The 18,021-nt window shown below is 44.5% G+C and overlaps 2 long non-coding RNA genes across 2 annotated transcripts; both read right to left on the bottom strand.

Moving 5' to 3' along the window:
• Positions 1–628: 628 nt before the first annotated feature.
• On the bottom strand, positions 629–12,245 carry LOC139047994 (uncharacterized). Its single transcript, XR_011507419.1, has 2 exons — positions 12,208–12,245; positions 629–1,164 (listed from the first exon to the last, which is right to left on the bottom strand). It is a non-coding gene; the product is annotated as an uncharacterized lncRNA (long non-coding RNA).
• On the bottom strand, positions 12,237–17,415 carry LOC135912606 (uncharacterized). The gene is made up of 3 exons (XR_011507416.1): positions 17,291–17,415; positions 15,440–15,585; positions 12,237–12,326 (listed from the first exon to the last, which is right to left on the bottom strand). It is a non-coding gene; the product is annotated as an uncharacterized lncRNA (long non-coding RNA).
• Positions 17,416–18,021: the final 606 nt, after the last annotated feature.

Below are 18,021 nucleotides of genomic sequence, written 5' to 3'. Positions count from 1 at the left end.
AACTAGAGATGTGTGCTTGAGGAATTGTTGTGAGCCATTCTTCATAATCTCTGAAAGGGTTGAACATCATCATTGCCTTATCATTGCATTATCATTACCACCAAGGAAGAGCGTGCGGGTGGATTTTCCTTTTATTAATATAATTTACTGCTTGAGCGGAATGTTTCAAATTTCTTTTCGTGAAATTCAAGGTATGGCAGTTTTGAATTGTTATGGCGTCTTTGCGAGCATTCGTTGTTAAGTCAGAAGAAATTGTTACACCTAAGTATTTCGATTGGTTTTCTTTCAACATACTTTCATTGTTTATACAGTAAGTAGACCTTATTCGCTTTTGTTTCCACAGCTCTGAGGTGACTAGATTCCTACGTCATCTTGAACCTTCACTAGCGCTAATTTCTAGTGTTGTATGGCCGTTCGCAGACTGAAACAAGAACGTGGCACGTCTTTCTCATTCCTGCGGACTAGGACTACTTTTTTTAGATTAGCGGTCAGTCTGGCAAACGTTCCGAGAATCTTCTCCCCCTAACACCTGCGGAACGTTCAAAGCAGACGTCCTTGATGTCATTTTCGCTAAGATCAAAGTGTACTACTCTTGCAGCATGTGGGATGCTTTCACATGCAAGACACATTCAGAATAACAATGTTTCCTTTAATGAATGAGTGAGACCACCTTTCCTAAAGAAGGCTGGATCTCTGGCGTAACTCTGAGGTGCGAAATCGACGTGTATGAGCGTTTGGTTTAAAGGGTGTGTTGCAGCGTTTAAACACCGCCGCAGGCCCTCGCGTTGCGATTTCCCGTCATTCGGAGGAAAAGCGGGCACAAGTTGTCGCCTAACTGGTCATCTTGCCTCGTTCTCGCCGCCCACCAACCATCAGGCGGGGATAAAGCATGTTGTGTAAGAGGGCTAGCTTTTACGTCCAAGCCTGCCAGCTGCTTCCAAGAGGAGCTCAACCAGGTTGCCGATCCGCCGATCTTTGGTGCCAAGCTCCGGCAACTTCGGCAAGGACCTGCAGCCTTCCGAACCCTTCGTGTAGCTACCGCAGACCAGCTCGAGGGTTTCACCGAACATCTGCTCGATGACTCCGATCATGAAATCCTTGGAGCCGACGCTCTCGCATGACGCCAGGGCGTTGGATACGCAGTCGACCGTGTCATGATGCGAGCTGCGATGCAAGAGAGGCTTGTGACACAACGTACCAATGAATGCCCGATCAAAATAGCAAGCGATATACGTTCGAGCTCGTGATCAGCTTTTCCTTACGGTACGAATGGAAATTGAGGTGCGCTCACAAGCGTTTCATGTAATCGGTGCAAATGTGGTTCGGTGGACTCGGCTAGCCTCTGCTCCTGATCCCCACAATTGAAACCAAACACACAGAAGACATGCCTCCCTCATTTTGGAAAATTAGCGAGGTCACTATTCCAGAGCCTAGACATGAGGTATATGACGCAGGGATAGTAATTTTGGTTTTTCAGCGTCTGACAAGAACTAGCATAAATAAATTAGCACCTAATGGGAACACTGAAGCGAGAAAGAAAAACAGTCGCGGATGTTAGTAATTTGAAGCGAGGTACCTTAGTGTGGTGATTATCATTTCAGATGTATTAGGTGTTCCTTGTGTGAGCACATTAACTGCACTCTCTACGTAGTAGATTGACGAACTTCTTCAATTTCTCCCTTCGTTAATTATATTGGTGGGGCTTTATTTGACTGCGATTTATCTACTTGCAGAGTGCGGCTTGCCCTTCGTAATGGCTGTAAGCAATAATAGATAAAAAATATAATGACACAAGACACAACGTTTTAGACGAACAGAAATGAACTTCTTTTTCAGAAGATACCCTAAGGTAGAGTAAGCTCTGTAGAAAGTAACGCAACCGAAAGTAAATTGACAAACTTTAAACTTCGGTTTTACGAACAAGAAAAACTACCGAATCACCATGTCGAGAAATGGGACAGTAGAGAAAAAATAGGCACAAAATGGCGCTTCCCGTCTGTTCTACATAATATGCTGTAGAATTGCTAGTTACAATTGAACCGTTAAAAGTGTATATCAGCTGATGAAATTAGACATCCGTTTTCACCAAGATAAGCTTCTGCTTATCATGGTGAAAATTTATCACTTCAAACTCCTGCTGCTTCAGATATACATGAGAAATTATCGCTTTCTTCTAGTTGTGCGCAACAAGAACATGTTGAGTCGAGGCGTGATAGCACCATCCATACCCCAAACTTCTCACCGCCTGTAGCAAACGCATAATGCAGTATCTCAGCGTTCTTCAGGGTGTTTACCTGACAAGGAATGTCTAGAAATGCATTTTCGCCGCATTTAGAGATCATTTAGGACCACTGCAATGGCTCATGATGGCACAAAAGCAATGGCGGTACCAAAGCAATGTCAGTGTTACTACGACAGCAAATATTTGTTTCCATCCTGAATTGCCATTATACGGCTGGAAGAAAGACTTATTTCTGTTTTTGCATGTAGTCATTCTCGGTCAGATATATTCAAATAAGGCTAGCAAGATATTGGACACTTATTAATGAGAATATTTTTGCCCGATTAAATTTAAAATGTTTTGACTACAGACGTTTTCACATAAGGGTTTCTGTCTACCCTACTTCATATCGGCTTTTCTTCAGATTCAAAAAAATATTAGCAGAAAGAAGAATTTAACCAAGGTTTTTATAGCTAGAACTCGTGCAGAGCATGAAGCGATGCGAGCAGGTGTGGAAGCTCGTCAGGAAAAGCTCTGCGATGTTAGACACATGACATAACCTGACTGAAGCGCGCAATGTTCACAAGATCTGCTCATAAAAGTCTGAGCGTGTATTCACAGAAAGTTATTACGTAAGAACTGTTTTTAAGAGAAACTCCGAACCAATCTTTATCTGTATATCATTAGAAAAGGCCGTTAGCAAATGGCAAAATGCACTTACGAACAGAATGCTTTGTGAATTGGGGCTCTGAGCTTTCTAAACATAGGATTTTCCACTTGAGGAAATTTATTCGCTGAATTTTAGAAGAAAGATATATTATGTGGTACCAAATAATATGGCCACGCTGGGAAGGATTACAGCAGATCCACTCAAAAGTAGATCTGCTCTGCTTTCCGTTTTACCATTGTCACCCGGTTGTCTTTTCATCCTCCGCTCAATCCTCGCCGTATAACCAATAAAATGAAGCTTCACCCATATCAACCACTGCGTAATTCAACACATGCCAGACGTGCTAAACATCAGGCTATGGCATGAAATCCGTGCTGCGAGATTTTATGTAGAGTTTCCGTAGGCCATGCTGACATTAGTAGCGGCTTCGTGTGTTCGTCTGTGTTAGAGGACACAACATGCACTACTCCAGCGACGAAAACAATATTGAATGTGTGAACTATTATTTTCTCGATAGAATGCCCCTTTAGTGAGAAATCCCTCCTGTTCCGCATCGCGTACGTGAGTTTCTTGCCCCTTTCGTGGCCGATAATGATGTCTAAAGGAGTGGGCCGTTCCAGTTGCTATGTGCACTTTAAAAATCTGGGACAACCGTGATGCAGTACTGTCTAAAATGTGAGCCGTACTCGTAGCTACATGCAGTACGAATGTGTCGGTCAGTCACGAAGATGGTACAGCCAAGAAGTTTTTGCAGTCCAACGCTTCTTCTCTCCTCCCGTGGGGGGAGAGGCGATAGAGTGCGGTGCACAGTAACAGTGGCCCGTTTTCACCTCCGACTCGCTCAGGAAGACATTTCCTTTTATTTTTCTTCCAGGGTTTCGCGTGCTAAATCCATGATCTGATTATGAGGTGCGATGTAGCGGGGGGCTGCAGAATAATTTTGAGCACCTGGGGTGCTTTAACTTGCCCACAATTCACGGGCCATCATGGGCGTTTCTTGCATTTCACCCCCATAGAAATACGGCCGCCGCGGCCGCGATATGGCCCCACGACTTCGTGCTTTGCAGCGCAGCATCATAGCCGCTAAGCCACCGAGGCGGGTCTCAGGAAGACATCGTGTTTCATCGACTTCAACTAGAGGCAAGTAATATTCCAAATTTTCTTGTAATGAGTTATGAAAAATGGGAAGGGCTGGCTATCCCAATGTATGAAACGCTACTCAGGAAAGATAGAAAAAGAAAGATGAAAACAGGACGAGAGTAAGAAGCAGCACTGCAGGAGTTATAACACATAACTATCCATAACTATTTCTGGCCAATTAATAATCACGCTACTGCTGTCACCACGAGCGTCAGCACCGGTGGCGCTGTATATTTATTTGGCACGATGGTTACAGCATATTGGAAGAGCTCAACACAGCTCTAAGCTATTGTGAGTGATAGTCAAACTTCTTCATAAAATCAATGAATGGAAAGTACAACAAATAACTTGCATTCGAACTTCCAAACGAACACATAAACCTAATAAGCGGAATGCCCCACAAGGCGCTGACACTCAAGGCAGCCCATAAGATCACTCTCAAAGAGGTGGTTTCGAGAAGGAAGCGTCGATACTTCGATGAAGCAAACAGGCAGTCAAGCAAGCAAGAACACCATGTCCGCTGCGACAGCCTGCTGCACGGCGCACTAAATGAGTTGAGGGCCGCATGAATTGCTGAAGTCTGCTGACTGTCAATCAGTTTTAACTTGCGTCAATCACTTTTACAGCATTTTAGGGTACATCCACATTGGCGACAGACAGCTGGGTCGACCGATCGTGACTCGCGACCAAGAAGCCACACATGGCGACCGACGTTCACGCCGACAAGCATTACCTGCTCGTCGCCATACCAGAATGCTTACGATTCATACCGTTCAAATCTGCGCGTACCGTCGTCGCCAGATAAGTTCAGCTCCAGCTTATAAAAATGGCCTTTTCCTGTGCCGCTGTATGGCTTGGTAGTTTTGCGATACCCCCCCCCCCCCCCCCAAAGCGACTCACATCAAACAGCTGCCTTTTGACTAAAGCGATCGTTTGCCTGTATGTGCGACCACCGCTTTGTCACGCGACCTCTGCGAGTCGCGTTGGTCTATGAGCACTTACATAGACTAAACAAAGTAGTGGTTCATCATTTGCTGTTCATCAGTGCACCATCCTGACTGATAACATCAGAGAAGCTAACAGAGCAAGACCAAAACATTGACCGATAAATCACTCATGAAAAAAAATATTAGAAAGGAAATGGCAGAGTCGTGTACAAAGATATGGGCAGAACATTAGCTATTATAACGTCATTTTAAAGTAAGCGCACTGAAAATAAACAAAAAGAGAGGCGGAATTAAACATATTCTGAGATTCTGCGTGAAATGACTGCGAGAATACGCAAAGAAATTTTAGAAGGTGAACGAGCAACCGTTGACCCAAAGTCGTCATGTAAACGGAAACCCATGTTGAAGGACCTGTATTGCTTTGAATCTCCTTTTAAAACACAACAAGGATAAACTTCGGTGCGTATGCCTTTTCTTAAATATATACAACAGCCAAAAACTTTGGAGCGAATGATGACTCAGTAATGACGTTTCGCTGCATCAGTAAATGTGGAACTAAAATATTGCCTTCTGCTGACTCGACGAAGAATCAAGAGAGGAGTTGAGCGCACGGCACGTTGCGTGGCTTAGAGGTAAAAAATAACGTTATGCATGGCTCATTTGATAACGAGGTATCCACGATATTAAACTGCACCTATACCATACCAAAGAACTTATCTTAATGTCCGTCATGGGAATATCTCTAAGACGCGTACAAAACCTTTGTAGGGCTCAAAAGAAGGGAGCCTTCTGGATCTCTATTTCGTTCTATTTCGTCAAATTTCAATGTATCATCAGTTTCGCCACTGCCGAATTTTCTTGGATGGTGAGTTGTTGCAGTTCTAAACCAATCTTTGGTGTCGTTCTAGACGGATATTTCGTTTGCCCCGTGAGCTATTCAGGTGCATTTGCCGCTTAAGCGGTACAGTAACATCTTGAAAACCATTAATTAAAACAGTTTATGTACCAATTCAGTTAGCCGATGGAACACTCACCTGTGTAATACTTAATATTTACAGATACCTTTCGCACATTGTCTCCGCAGTGGCGTCTGCGTTAGCAGGCGTTCGGTGTGTTGCGACACCACGTACCCGAGCACACGAGGGTGGGACCCTCCCTTGTGTAGCCGTGCGCAGCTTAGCCGTGCCCGAGGAAAGGAGGATCTGGGCGTTTGAGCCAATGCTGGTTATTTGCACCTATAAGGCCTTCCGGCGGAGGCAACACACCTCTTCGGCCTCCACGTCAAATATACGGCAGCTCGAAACTCACCATCTGGAGGAAACCGGCAGTGACCTTTTCCTGTTCTCCACTTCAATCTTCGCCTTTCTCTCTAGCCTGTTCATCTTTGCTGTCTTCTTTTCACTTCTTACTCCTTAATTTCATAGCGGCAACACATTAGGTTATAGTGGTCGGTGCATAGCTGGCGTGTGCAGGTTTGTCGGAACCTGTAGCGTCCCCTTGTACGGCTCGGTGGTGAGTGGCTACAACCGCTGCTGAATTTTGAAACCATGTTATGGCAGAAGCGTTCCCCCGACTACCATATCTGTCTGTGAAAAGAGATCGCACTGATGCACCTTTTCAATTTACCCTCCGAACCGACCTAGACAACTTCCCACGTTACCACGTCCTGCCTAATGAAGGAATAAGTATGCGTAAGCTATCCCTTTTCTTGGTGGCGAAATGCCTTGAAATGCCTAGAAATACAAAGCCTCGAAAATGACCACCGGAGACCTGTTACTAGAATTGAGGAACAAGGAACAAGTGCGAAAGCTGTCCGACTCGCTAGTATTGGTGAAATCAAAGTCACGATTTCTCCCCATCGCTCGTTAAGCACGTGCTGGGGCATTATCTCAAAGGAATATTTTCTCAGCTTGAGTGACGAGCAACTCATCGAGGGGTTCGAAGAACAAAGTGTGATTAAACTTCAGAGAATTACAATCCGAAGAAACGATGAAGCACTCCCCACCAAACATGTGATCCTTACATTTGGTAATAGCATTCTTCCCACCTCTCTCGACGAGGGATGTCTTAAGACCAATGTCATACCACTCACACCAAACCTAAGGCGGTGTTTCAAGCGCCAGAGGTTCGGTCATGCATCACAATCGTAGAGGCAAAGAAACATGCACTAAATGCAGTACCAACGTCCATCCATCTGAAAACTCTAACGCTTCCCCGCGCTGTGGAAACTGCAAAGCGGATCATTGAGCACATTCACGATGGTGTCCCTGTTGGAAGAAGGAGAAGTTGATTTCTCTCACAGTAAAGGAGAATTCCTTTTTCGAAACGAGGAAGACGCTTTCTCTCGCAGTTGATATAAACTATGCCAAAGTGGCGCGGCAGGGGCAGCACTACATTTGTCCCAGGAGTCTGCAGGGGTCACAGTCAGTGGTCCCGTAGCAACTCCGTCCGCCCCCTTGGTGGCAGCAGCTGGTGCTGCTTCACCATCATCCGAAACGGCCGTGCAGACAGCTGTTCCGCAGGTCCTAAGAATAAGCCGAACGCCAAGGCCCGAAACGCGTTTCTCGGCGCCTGACTCTCGATCACCCAGCGCCTCAGAGAAGGCGATGATTGTCGATACCAAAACCCCGGAGTCAATGACGCCAAAGGAACAGCGTTCTTTTGAGCACTCTAAGAAGCACAAGCTCCTTGTAACTGCGCCGAAAGAGGGGCAGGTAACCTGAACGGTTACCATCCGTGAAACGCGTATTGATCCCTATCGCATGTCACCTTTAATCTTTAAGTTCACTCAAATCAGTACATTTTTCATTTTACAATAATGACTTTCATTCTACAACTGGAATTGCAGACGTCTCATACACGGTATTGGTGACATCAAAGCCATCTTAAAATTTTTTAGCCAGTTGTAGTGTCTTCAAGAAACGAATTTTAGTCCAAAATGTACGTAGTCAGTTTCTGATAGGTTTCACCGTTGCCCGAAGGGATCGCGAATACTCCAGATGTTTGTTAGGAGGAGTCGCTATACTCGTGCAGGGCAACACTCCTACCAGAAATGTTGAATTGAATACATCTTTCGAGGTTGTAGCCGTCACTATTCTGTCTCACAAAACCATATTGTGAATGTACACTGTAAGACGTAGGATTCAACGGCGAGACTGCGTAACACTAGGAACGCCTTCGCAGACTGCGTGACAGTGCCCACAGAAACAGTTCGTATGTATCGTGGGTACGTGTGTTTGTGTATGTTGTTCTTTTTTCATTTTTTATCCTTTTCTCTCTCATCTATCGCATCCCTTTGCACCTCCCCTAGTACAGGGTAGCCAACTGGCGATAATCTCTGATTAACCTCCTTGCCTTTTCTTTGCCTTTCGCTCTCTCTCTCTCTCACAACACCGTCCCCATTTCTTCACTGTATATTCCACCCCCCACCCATTTTACTATTAGAAAATTTAACAGATCAGTTACCGGATCCATTTGTTTTAGTAGGAGATTTTAATACTCATTCTACTCTTTCAGGCAGTTCCAAAACTGACCATGGAGGGCAACTAGTTGAAGATTTTATTCTGTCCAACGACAGCTGCCTTTTAAACTCGGGTACACCGACCTACTTTTCACCGACTTCCCGTTCTTTTAGTTCCTTAGGTTTAGCTTTTTTCTCATTATCTCTTGTTAATAATCTTAAATGGGAAGCCCTCGACACGTCATATGGTAGGGATCACTTACCGGCAGTCATCAAACTCCTAATATCACCACCAACATTAGTAACTACGCCACGCCGGTGGAAATTGCAGCTCGCTGACTGGCCGCTTTTTATGGAGAATGTTAAACTGAATTAAGTTGCCTTTTCACAAGAGATAAGCGTTGGCGAAATGAAAAAAAAAACTAAAGTCATAATCGCAGCGGCAGGAAAGGCAATACCACAGTCATCCTGTATTGTGCGCAAAACGCTAAATCCCTGGTGAACAAACGCGTGCGCTGAAACTAAAAAAAAAATTAATTAAGGCCTGGGGAATCCTACGGAAGCACCCCAGCTATGACAACCTTTTAAATTTGAAACAGGCCAAAGCCAAAGCGCGATTTATTAGAAGAAGTACGGAGAAGTGATCATGGCAAAAATACATACATTCAATCAAAAGTACAGTCATATCAAAAGGAATGTTGGATCAGATGAGGAAATTTAAAGGAGTGTACTCATCATACACAACACCACTACTTACATATCCAGGCACACGAACAACACTACATGACCAGGCCAACTTATTAGGGGAGGAAATTTACAACGTCTCCTGCTGAGCAAACTACTCAACAATCTTAAAATATAAAGGGCCGGCGGAGATATAAACTGTATAACAACCTCCTCACAATACAGGAATTGAACAGATTCCTTTCTGCCGGTAAAAAAACAACAGGTTTTGACCGCGTCCACTGCACAATGCTGGCACACCTATCTCAAGCATCGGTAGAGGCACTTACTAACTTTTTCAACAATATATGGGAGCCTGGGGTACTGCTTAAAGATAGGAAAATGCGGTAGTAGTGTCTTTTCTAAAATATGGCAAGCGCGCAACATCCCGAAGCAGCTACATACCCATTGCACTGACTAGTTGCCTAGCAGAATACTATGAGAGCATCATAAACATAAGACTCACATTCATCCTTCAATACAGAAGCTTAATAAACATGCACCCGTGCGGATACAAAATGGGCTGCTCCACCACTGACCATCTCGTGCGACTAGAACATGAAACACTTGCCACCTTTCCACACAAACAACACTGTCTCGCGGCTTTCTTCGATTTAGAAAAGGCGTATGACACCACGTGGCGATATGGAATTTTGAGAGACCTGGCTGACCAGGGAATTCGTGGCACTATGCGAAGTTGTCTATCTGATTTCATGTCAAATAGTATATTTCAAATACGTCTCGGCACAATATTTTCATGCACGTTTACACAAGAAAATGGCGTTTCACAAGGTTGCATTCTGAGCACGTCACTCTTTATAGTCATACCGAACTCTATTAGCAAAATAATACCATCCTTTGTTATGCACTCGATATATGTCGGTGATTAGCAAGTGGCTTGCCGCGCCTCAAACTTACCCACCTGCGAAAGATAGCTACACATAACGATGAATAATCTTCGCACAAGGGCTGACAAAAGTGGTTTCCGTTTTTCAACATACAAAGCTGTTACAGTTCTGTTCTCGCAGCAGCGAGGGTTACGCTGCGATCCAGTTCTCACGTTGGATGGTACAACCCTGCTCGTCAAAGAAGTCTATAAATTTTTAAGCCTAACTTTTGACAAGAACTGAACTTCCTGACCCACATTAATAAAACAAAAAAATCAAGGCAAATAGAGCATCAAATATTCTCAAAGTACTACCGCGCAAGCACTGGGGATCTGCCCGAACATGCCTTCTACGTATATATCGGTCCATTGTACATAGCATTCTGGACTGCGATAGTGAAGTTTATGGTGCAGCTCGGCAATTTTAAATTTACAACACTTGGTCCGATTCATAATCTCACCCTCCGGCGGCCGAGTGGTGACCACAGAACATCGCCTGCTCAATGTTTACACATGGACTGCAATGAGCCTTCATTGCAACACCGCAGAGCACTACATACACTTTCTTTCCTATGCACTGAGAATTGCGTAATCACCACAACATATATGCTACAACATCGCAACACAGTGCAAATCACGGGTACACTACACAAATAAACCTAACGTGATTCGGCCACTAATCTAACGAGACGAGGAATACTGTGAGACATGATATTCCTCATGAGGTCCTGCAGGTTGCTGAAAGGCCACCAAGGTTGCCCCATGGTGTCATTTTACATATCTATGTGACTGAACGTTAACACATCTAAAGGAAAAAGACATATTCCACAAGAACACATAATACAAGAGTTCCAAGCTACCCAGGCAAAATATAAAATTACACGGAATTTTACACTGACGACTGTAAAGCACAAGAATTCGTGGGTGTTGGAGTCATAATGAAAAAGTGAGAAAATAGCATTCGGATAAATAATTTTGCTTCAGTCTGCCTGCGAAATTTATACGATATGGACGACAGTGAAAAGAAAATCATCACCGACAAGCAGAAGAATGCTATCATTTATACTGACTCGTTAAGTGCACTCAGAGCTCTAAACTTAAACTGCGCGTGTGAATCTCTGCTTGGCGATATCTTAAAGATGGTCTTTAATAACAAATACAGATCAACCATACGATTCCGCTGGGTCCCAAGCTATGTTGGAATACCAGTGAAGAAACCAATAGATGGGCGTTCATGGCAGCGCACTAAATCATAATTTACATAACACTTCCATACAAAGATAGTATCTGAGTGATTTGTGAGGCCCTAGCATCAAAATGGCAACAAGAATGGAACTCGTGCATAAATAATAAGTTGCATGGGACGAAACCCTTGCTTGGCGAGTGGAAATCGTGCAGTCACCAGGAACGGTTCTATGAAGTGATCTTATGTTGACTTCGAATTGGACACACACATCTAACACACAAGTTAATACTGCGAAAAGAAAACCCACCAACTTGCGAGAAATGCCATGAATTGCTTACAGTAAACGCATCATTATGTCATGTCCACATACTGTAACACAGAGGCGGAGACATTTAAACACTTTGTATTACTTATACATACACTTATACATATACTTACTTGGCAATATATCTTTACACGTTGCCTTTATATTGGAAGAGCCGTTAGTGCCATTCACTGATTGTTCGAGTTTTTAGATAAAACTGGTTATTTACATCCACTTTAAAGTAACCCAGCTGTTGCGGCCTTAACATTGGATTTTGTACTGCCGCAGCATGGCCTTAGTCGCTTTTGCTCTCGAATTAACTATTTCACACATTGTTGGGAAAAACAAATTTTCCTTTTGGGTGTTTCTTCGCCGGTTCAGACTATTGTGCGCTCAATTTTTGATTGCGGCCATTCATCTAGAAAGGTGAAAATGACGTACGTGAAACGTCCTAGCCTGTCTTCTGTGGTAAAGTTTTTCCGACAGCTAAATGACAGTGAGTAATTTCGTCGCAGATTGAACAAACAATCAAGCACGTTTTACGCGTAAGCTGAATATAAACAAGTCAAAGCATTTTAGCGTCAACAGAGACTGTGTCGGTGTATCAACGCGAAATCTCACGCCTAGTTATTCAAATCAATTGCATTGAGTGGATTGAAAAAATACTAACCAGCACGCGTAATGAATAACTTCATTGGCTGGCCCGTTCCAGACGACTGTGGAAGCCTTTGAAGCACTTGTGGATTTTGTCGCCATTAGCGTTCATGCATTTGATGCCTCTTTGGTACTCTGGTGTGAGAATTCAATGAAACAAAGAAGATCAAATTAGCAATACACTTCCGTAGGCACTTGTGCTTTGCTTATTTATAGACACAAATATATGTAGCGTCTCTATTTTACTTGTTTTAAATATTAGTACAAATATTATTTGTGCAATAATACAAATATACGTGCACTCCGGACACGTAAATTTTACAGCGTCAACATTATATGGATAAACAGCACTCATTAATATGTCTGTACTATCAGTGTGAGTTTCAGGTTTTTGATATATTTGGTGAAGCCCTAAACTTGCGGTCATCTTGAGTCAAATGTGACGCATGTAAATGTATTTAAGCGCGCATTACCTGGGCAAGTATTAATAACATGAACACAATCTGTTGACCTACTAAATTTAATCAGAATATCCAAGCCCGCGCTGATCTTACAATTATTCAACAGAGGAGCATACTTGTTAGCTACAATTGTAGTAATGGGAGCTCTCATCAGATGGTTACCTTGTAGAATATATATTAGTGTTCTACTAACTAGTGCTGCTCACACCTACCACTGAAAAAAAAAACACGCAGGCTGCTTGCATGCTTTCAAGAGTATGCGATAAAAAAAGAAAGACATGGAAAAACAACTCGGCAGCCAGAGGCCAGGAAAATCTAACCTAATAGATGCATAGAATCCACAGAAACATCACTGAAGAGCAAAAAATGGGAAATCAGAAAAACTATAATGTTAGCCCTTACACAGCAGCGCAGCTGAATGAAAAAGCCAATTTGCAATGCGTAGTTTTGCCTGACTTGTTATTTACTGGATAATGTGAGCCTTGGCACATAGCCCACGAAAGTGCCAGCTAACCAGTCATCAAAAATAAACTTCAGTGACTAAGGAATATCAAAATGAAGAAAAGGAAAGGTCACAAAACCAGATAGAAAAAATACTGTGAAAGACAAGACCGTAAAATAACTCGCCCATAGCCTGCAGTATTGTATGTATAGTGAGGGTTGAGATGGATCGGCCACACGTTAACTTGCAGTCACAGCGCTCGCTAGCAGAGCAGTCACTAATTCTACAGCAGCTACTTGACAAAAAAGAACTTGCAACAGCAAAGATTAAAATAGAATTATGTATGCTACTTGTCAGACATTACACTACATTCCACAAAAGTAAACAGGAAATTTTAGTGCACATTCAATTTTATCACTTGATCGAGTCAGATTCAAACGTTCGTAAACAAGTGCCGTGAAAGCAGACTATATAACGTCGAAGTCTATTAGAAAGTAAAAAAAAAACTGTCACGCTATGAATTTTTTTTCGTCCTCGCATGGCTCGAGGCCAATGACCTTGTCCAGCCGGTGCACTTAGCAGCGTAGGAAACTTCGCTGCCGCTCATATTGCAGGAAATTATGCAGGCGGGCATTCATTGTGTTACTTGCGTTTAAAAGGCAGCGCAGAAAATTTCAACCACCGAGACGAGAACAGCACGTACGAAGCCTCCAACTTTGTTCCGAAATAATGTTCACCAACTGGAGTTCTTTATTGTGCGCCCAATGCATGATACACGGGTGTTGTCGCATTTCGCCCCGATCGAAATACGGCCGCCGAGGCTGAGATTTGATACCGCGACCTCGTACTCAGCCGTTCAATACCGCAGCCGCTAAGCCACCACGGCGGCTATTTTTGAACGACTTAACGCTAAGAAAACTGGTAAGAAATCACGTTACTGAAAAGAAGGCGTGCTAACGTGGATAAAAGTTCAATTGGATGAACAGGACAAAACGAACGCCAATTTTTATGTGAAAGGTCATGCAGTGTCGGATAAGAAAGAAAACAAGAAACTTATCTGCGCATGCTCAAGGAAAGGCAGCGCCAGACAGTCAACCACGGACACATGCAGGCACTCGCAAAAGATAGCTGTTTGGGCACGACAATTCCTCCTTGCACTGTGTAATATTGGTGGTCTGGCGCAGTCTGCCCACGAGGCTGCGTGTGACCTCACCGACCGCGCTTCCTATCAAAGGAGCACTGACTCCCCTTCTCTCTACGGTCACAGGGACGCTCCCGCTACTCACAACGAGATTATTAAATATTTCTACATGTCCAGAAGGGTCTTTCCACCCCCTCACCCCAGGTTGAACAGGGCGCAAGCCGTTTCGCTTAGGCTCCTACAGACCAGCACATATCCGTGTCTGTTCGCTCTCCACGAGGCTTACCCCGACGTGTATCGCGACGACGCCTGCCCGTCCTGCGGCCAGACCTCCACTCTACCTCACATGCTCTGGGAGTGCGGGTCGACATACCCCAAGTTCATCAAGGAGGAGTGGGACTCGCTTTTGCGTAGCCCCGCTCTAGAAAAGCAAATCCTGGCCGTCCGGCGTGCCCACGACCGGGCTGGTGGGCTAGACCTGCCGGTCCCGACGTGGGATTAGCCGGGTGCACGACGAGTTCGCGTCCTCGCCGGACCTACAATAAAGTTTATTCACTCACTAACTCACGCACGTGTTACCGCTAATAATGACAAACCGTGATTCAAATATAAGGCGCACTTCGCTCTTTTATCTATGAGCTATCATGTGTGCAAATTTAGTGCACTCAATATGACGACCGTTCGACGACGAGTTAGACGCTGTTGGACCGGTGAACGAACGTTGATGTTCAAGCAATCGTTGATTCATTGCCCGGTGTGCCGTATCTGCTAACTGATTTTCCGGTTATATGGGTAACTTCCGCTAATGACCGACAAGGTAACGCCATTTGCGTTTGAACATAATGCGTTGCTTTGTTCCCAAAAGTGATATTTATTGGAGATGCGCATGCAGTATACTGCCCAACACTCAGGTGATTCGTGCACTATAATCGGGACACATTGCGCCAGGTGTTCTCGAACCAGCAGTGGGTACTGAGGACACCGTGCTGATGCGTTGTGGCATACATTGAAATCGAGGGTCATTGTGCCAAATTGTGACCCCCCCCCCCCCCTCCGCACCCCCAACCGATCATCCAGCACTCCCCGATAGCATGAAAAGTGCCGGTCGTCGCGGGGGTTCCTCATGGCGTTTGTATCTATGAGCACTGTAGATGCCAAAGAAAAGAGCGAGAGAGAAACCAGGGGTGTGGAACGAGAGACACACCTTTGTATGGATCCGAGCCCACGTTACAGATAGCCTCGACGTTCTCCTCCAGCGCCTTCACTGCTACAAGTGCAGCGGCACGGGAGAGGCCCTCCGTACAGTCATTGATAAACTTCAGCGTGCACGGGATTTGCACCTTGTCCCTCCTACAAGGACAGCACACACAGCTATCAATGTCAGTTTCACTATCAACGAAGCGGGATGCGAGGGGGTAGGGAGGAAAATAACAGGGCTGCCTTCTGACGTATCAGCTCGCCGACCTCACGAAATCTCTCCAATGCTATTCTTATCTTTAGGATTCCGGTTCACCTCTTCCTTCATCAGTGAAGGGCAAGCCTTGTGAGACCATACGCCCTGGAATATGCATTCAAGTATCGTGTTCACTTTTCACTGGCGAGCGTAAGCCATGCTGAATGCCACAAAAGGACGTGCCTAGACAGAGAGAAAAGGTCACATGAACACAAAGAGCCCCGAAGAAAGGAAGCTTCGGAGGAAGGTCGAGATGAAATGATAAGCAGGGGTCAACCAAATATTTGACAGTGACTTAAAGGGACACTAAAGTGAAAAATGATTTCTTCTGCATCAGTAAATTACCGTTCTACAACACCAAAAATGCCACTCTTACTTTGCCACTCTTTGCCACTCTTTGGTAAGCCAGAAAAAGCGCAAGAACGAAATACGGGTGGCGACGCCTACTTAAGCTCCCCCACCTGGGGGCTGTGACGTCTTGCATTTTGATGGCACCTTCTAGGGCCCACTAATTATATATAGCGGTACAGATTGATTACATTGTGTTCTAAAGGAACCAAATATTAAACATGGCAAGTTTCGGGAACCTTTATTCAGCCAACGTGGCCCAAATGCGAAAACATACTTTGGAATCCCTGACATCACGCTGACGTACCGGTGCTGGGGTTTCGGCGCGAAATTCAAATACTGATACTTGGGCCTTCATTTTCTCATCGAATAATCAAACTAAGTTTTTGAAATGACTGCCTGAAGGGTTCTCAAACAATGCTCCATTAGTCTAAACTGATTTATTGTTTCGCTTTAGTGTCCCTTTAAGTAACCTTGCGCGGTTTGAATGCGAAAGCATAATGATTTCTCAAATTAATTTTTTACGTCCAAGTTTTCTTCCCATGTTTGCTTCTTTCTCTCTTTCTTCTTTCTTTCATCTCATGTTTCTTTCTTTTTCCTTCCGTTCTTGCTTTCTTTGTTTTTATTTATGTGTTCTTTCGTTCGCTCTTTCTTTCTTTCCTTCGTTCTTTCCTTCGTTTCTTCATTAGTGTACAATCATTTCATTTTTGCTTGCTTACGTGGGTATGAGCCATTCAGGAAGAGGATAGTTTTTGCATCACTGGACTAGGCGCCGCTTTTCTATTTTGGGGGGGGGGGGGGATATGAGCCATTGCATGTTCGCAACAAGCCACTTGAAGCTTTCGTTTTAAAATACATCGTAACTGTTCTGAACGGCAGTAACATGCAGACTTAGTACTCTCAAGACTCACAATATTAATGACCCTTAGTTATCAACCACCCGCCGTCACTGAATTTCTACAAAAGAAAGCATTCTTTGCGCTCATTTCACGTAACCTTGGCAATGATTTCCTACTCTTAGGAAAAAGCTATATGACATTTAGCGTCAGCACTCTGGACTTTTGTACACAGTCGAGTACGACAATATTAAAAAGCCATTCGCCCACTGAACAGCTCGTGAATAGATGCGCCGGCCAATAATAACAGGCGTCGCGTTAGAGAAGCTGGCCAGCCAATCACCAACAGCTTTTGTGATCAACATGGTTTGTCAATACGGCCCGAGTTCCTTCCAGTGAACGAACAGGCTTCACTCACTTGCATCCTTCGTCGAATTCATTCCCGGACTCGTGTAGGCGCGGGCTTTTCGTGTATGGAATGTAGTCGTCGCCACAAGCTCGCAAGGTTTACATTTTACAGCCTGCGTTTAACTGCAGCTGGCACGTGCCTGTAAAAAAAAGAAGAATGAGGGCAGTTCACCGTTATAGTTATCATACTCAACAATTTTTCCTGCCTGTACCACTGAACAGAGGCCATCAGAACTGGCTCCAGCGGCGCCAACTTCTGTCACCCTGGTATACATCACACACAACGCCACTTCATGGGCACGCCTATTTTTGACACGCGACCGCGCAGCCATTGAGCGCCTTCTGGCTTCCCTTTCCGAAAACGAATGACACACTCACAAAATGAAGAAGAGGCCGTGTTCTTGCTTTTTGGATGCATTATTATTCGCCACGGACGCAACGCTTTCCAACAAAACCGCAACGGGAACTGGAGCACTGGCGATGATCTACACATCGCCTTTCGTTAGCGTGATCGCGGTGAGCGAAAGCTCCAAGTCGGCTCATGTGCGTCCTCTGATGAAGCAATACCCGATTTCACTGCTTTCTCGTTGCACCTTGCTACTGTGCGCTTCGTCGTGACGGGGATAGTGTGCGAGCAATCTATTCATTTCACGTGCCAAAAGTACAGTCGCAGTTTCTGACCAACACACGCTGAACAATCTCTGAACATTTAGCCGTTACTTTCACGTTATCTCAGTGAAG

Source organism: Dermacentor albipictus, chromosome 7 (assembly GCF_038994185.2).
Source record: "Dermacentor albipictus isolate Rhodes 1998 colony chromosome 7, USDA_Dalb.pri_finalv2, whole genome shotgun sequence".
Lineage (NCBI taxonomy): Eukaryota > Metazoa > Arthropoda > Arachnida > Ixodida > Ixodidae > Dermacentor > Dermacentor albipictus.
The sequence above is the reverse complement of the archived record's forward strand: the minus strand, read 5'-3'. Positions and strand labels throughout refer to the sequence as shown.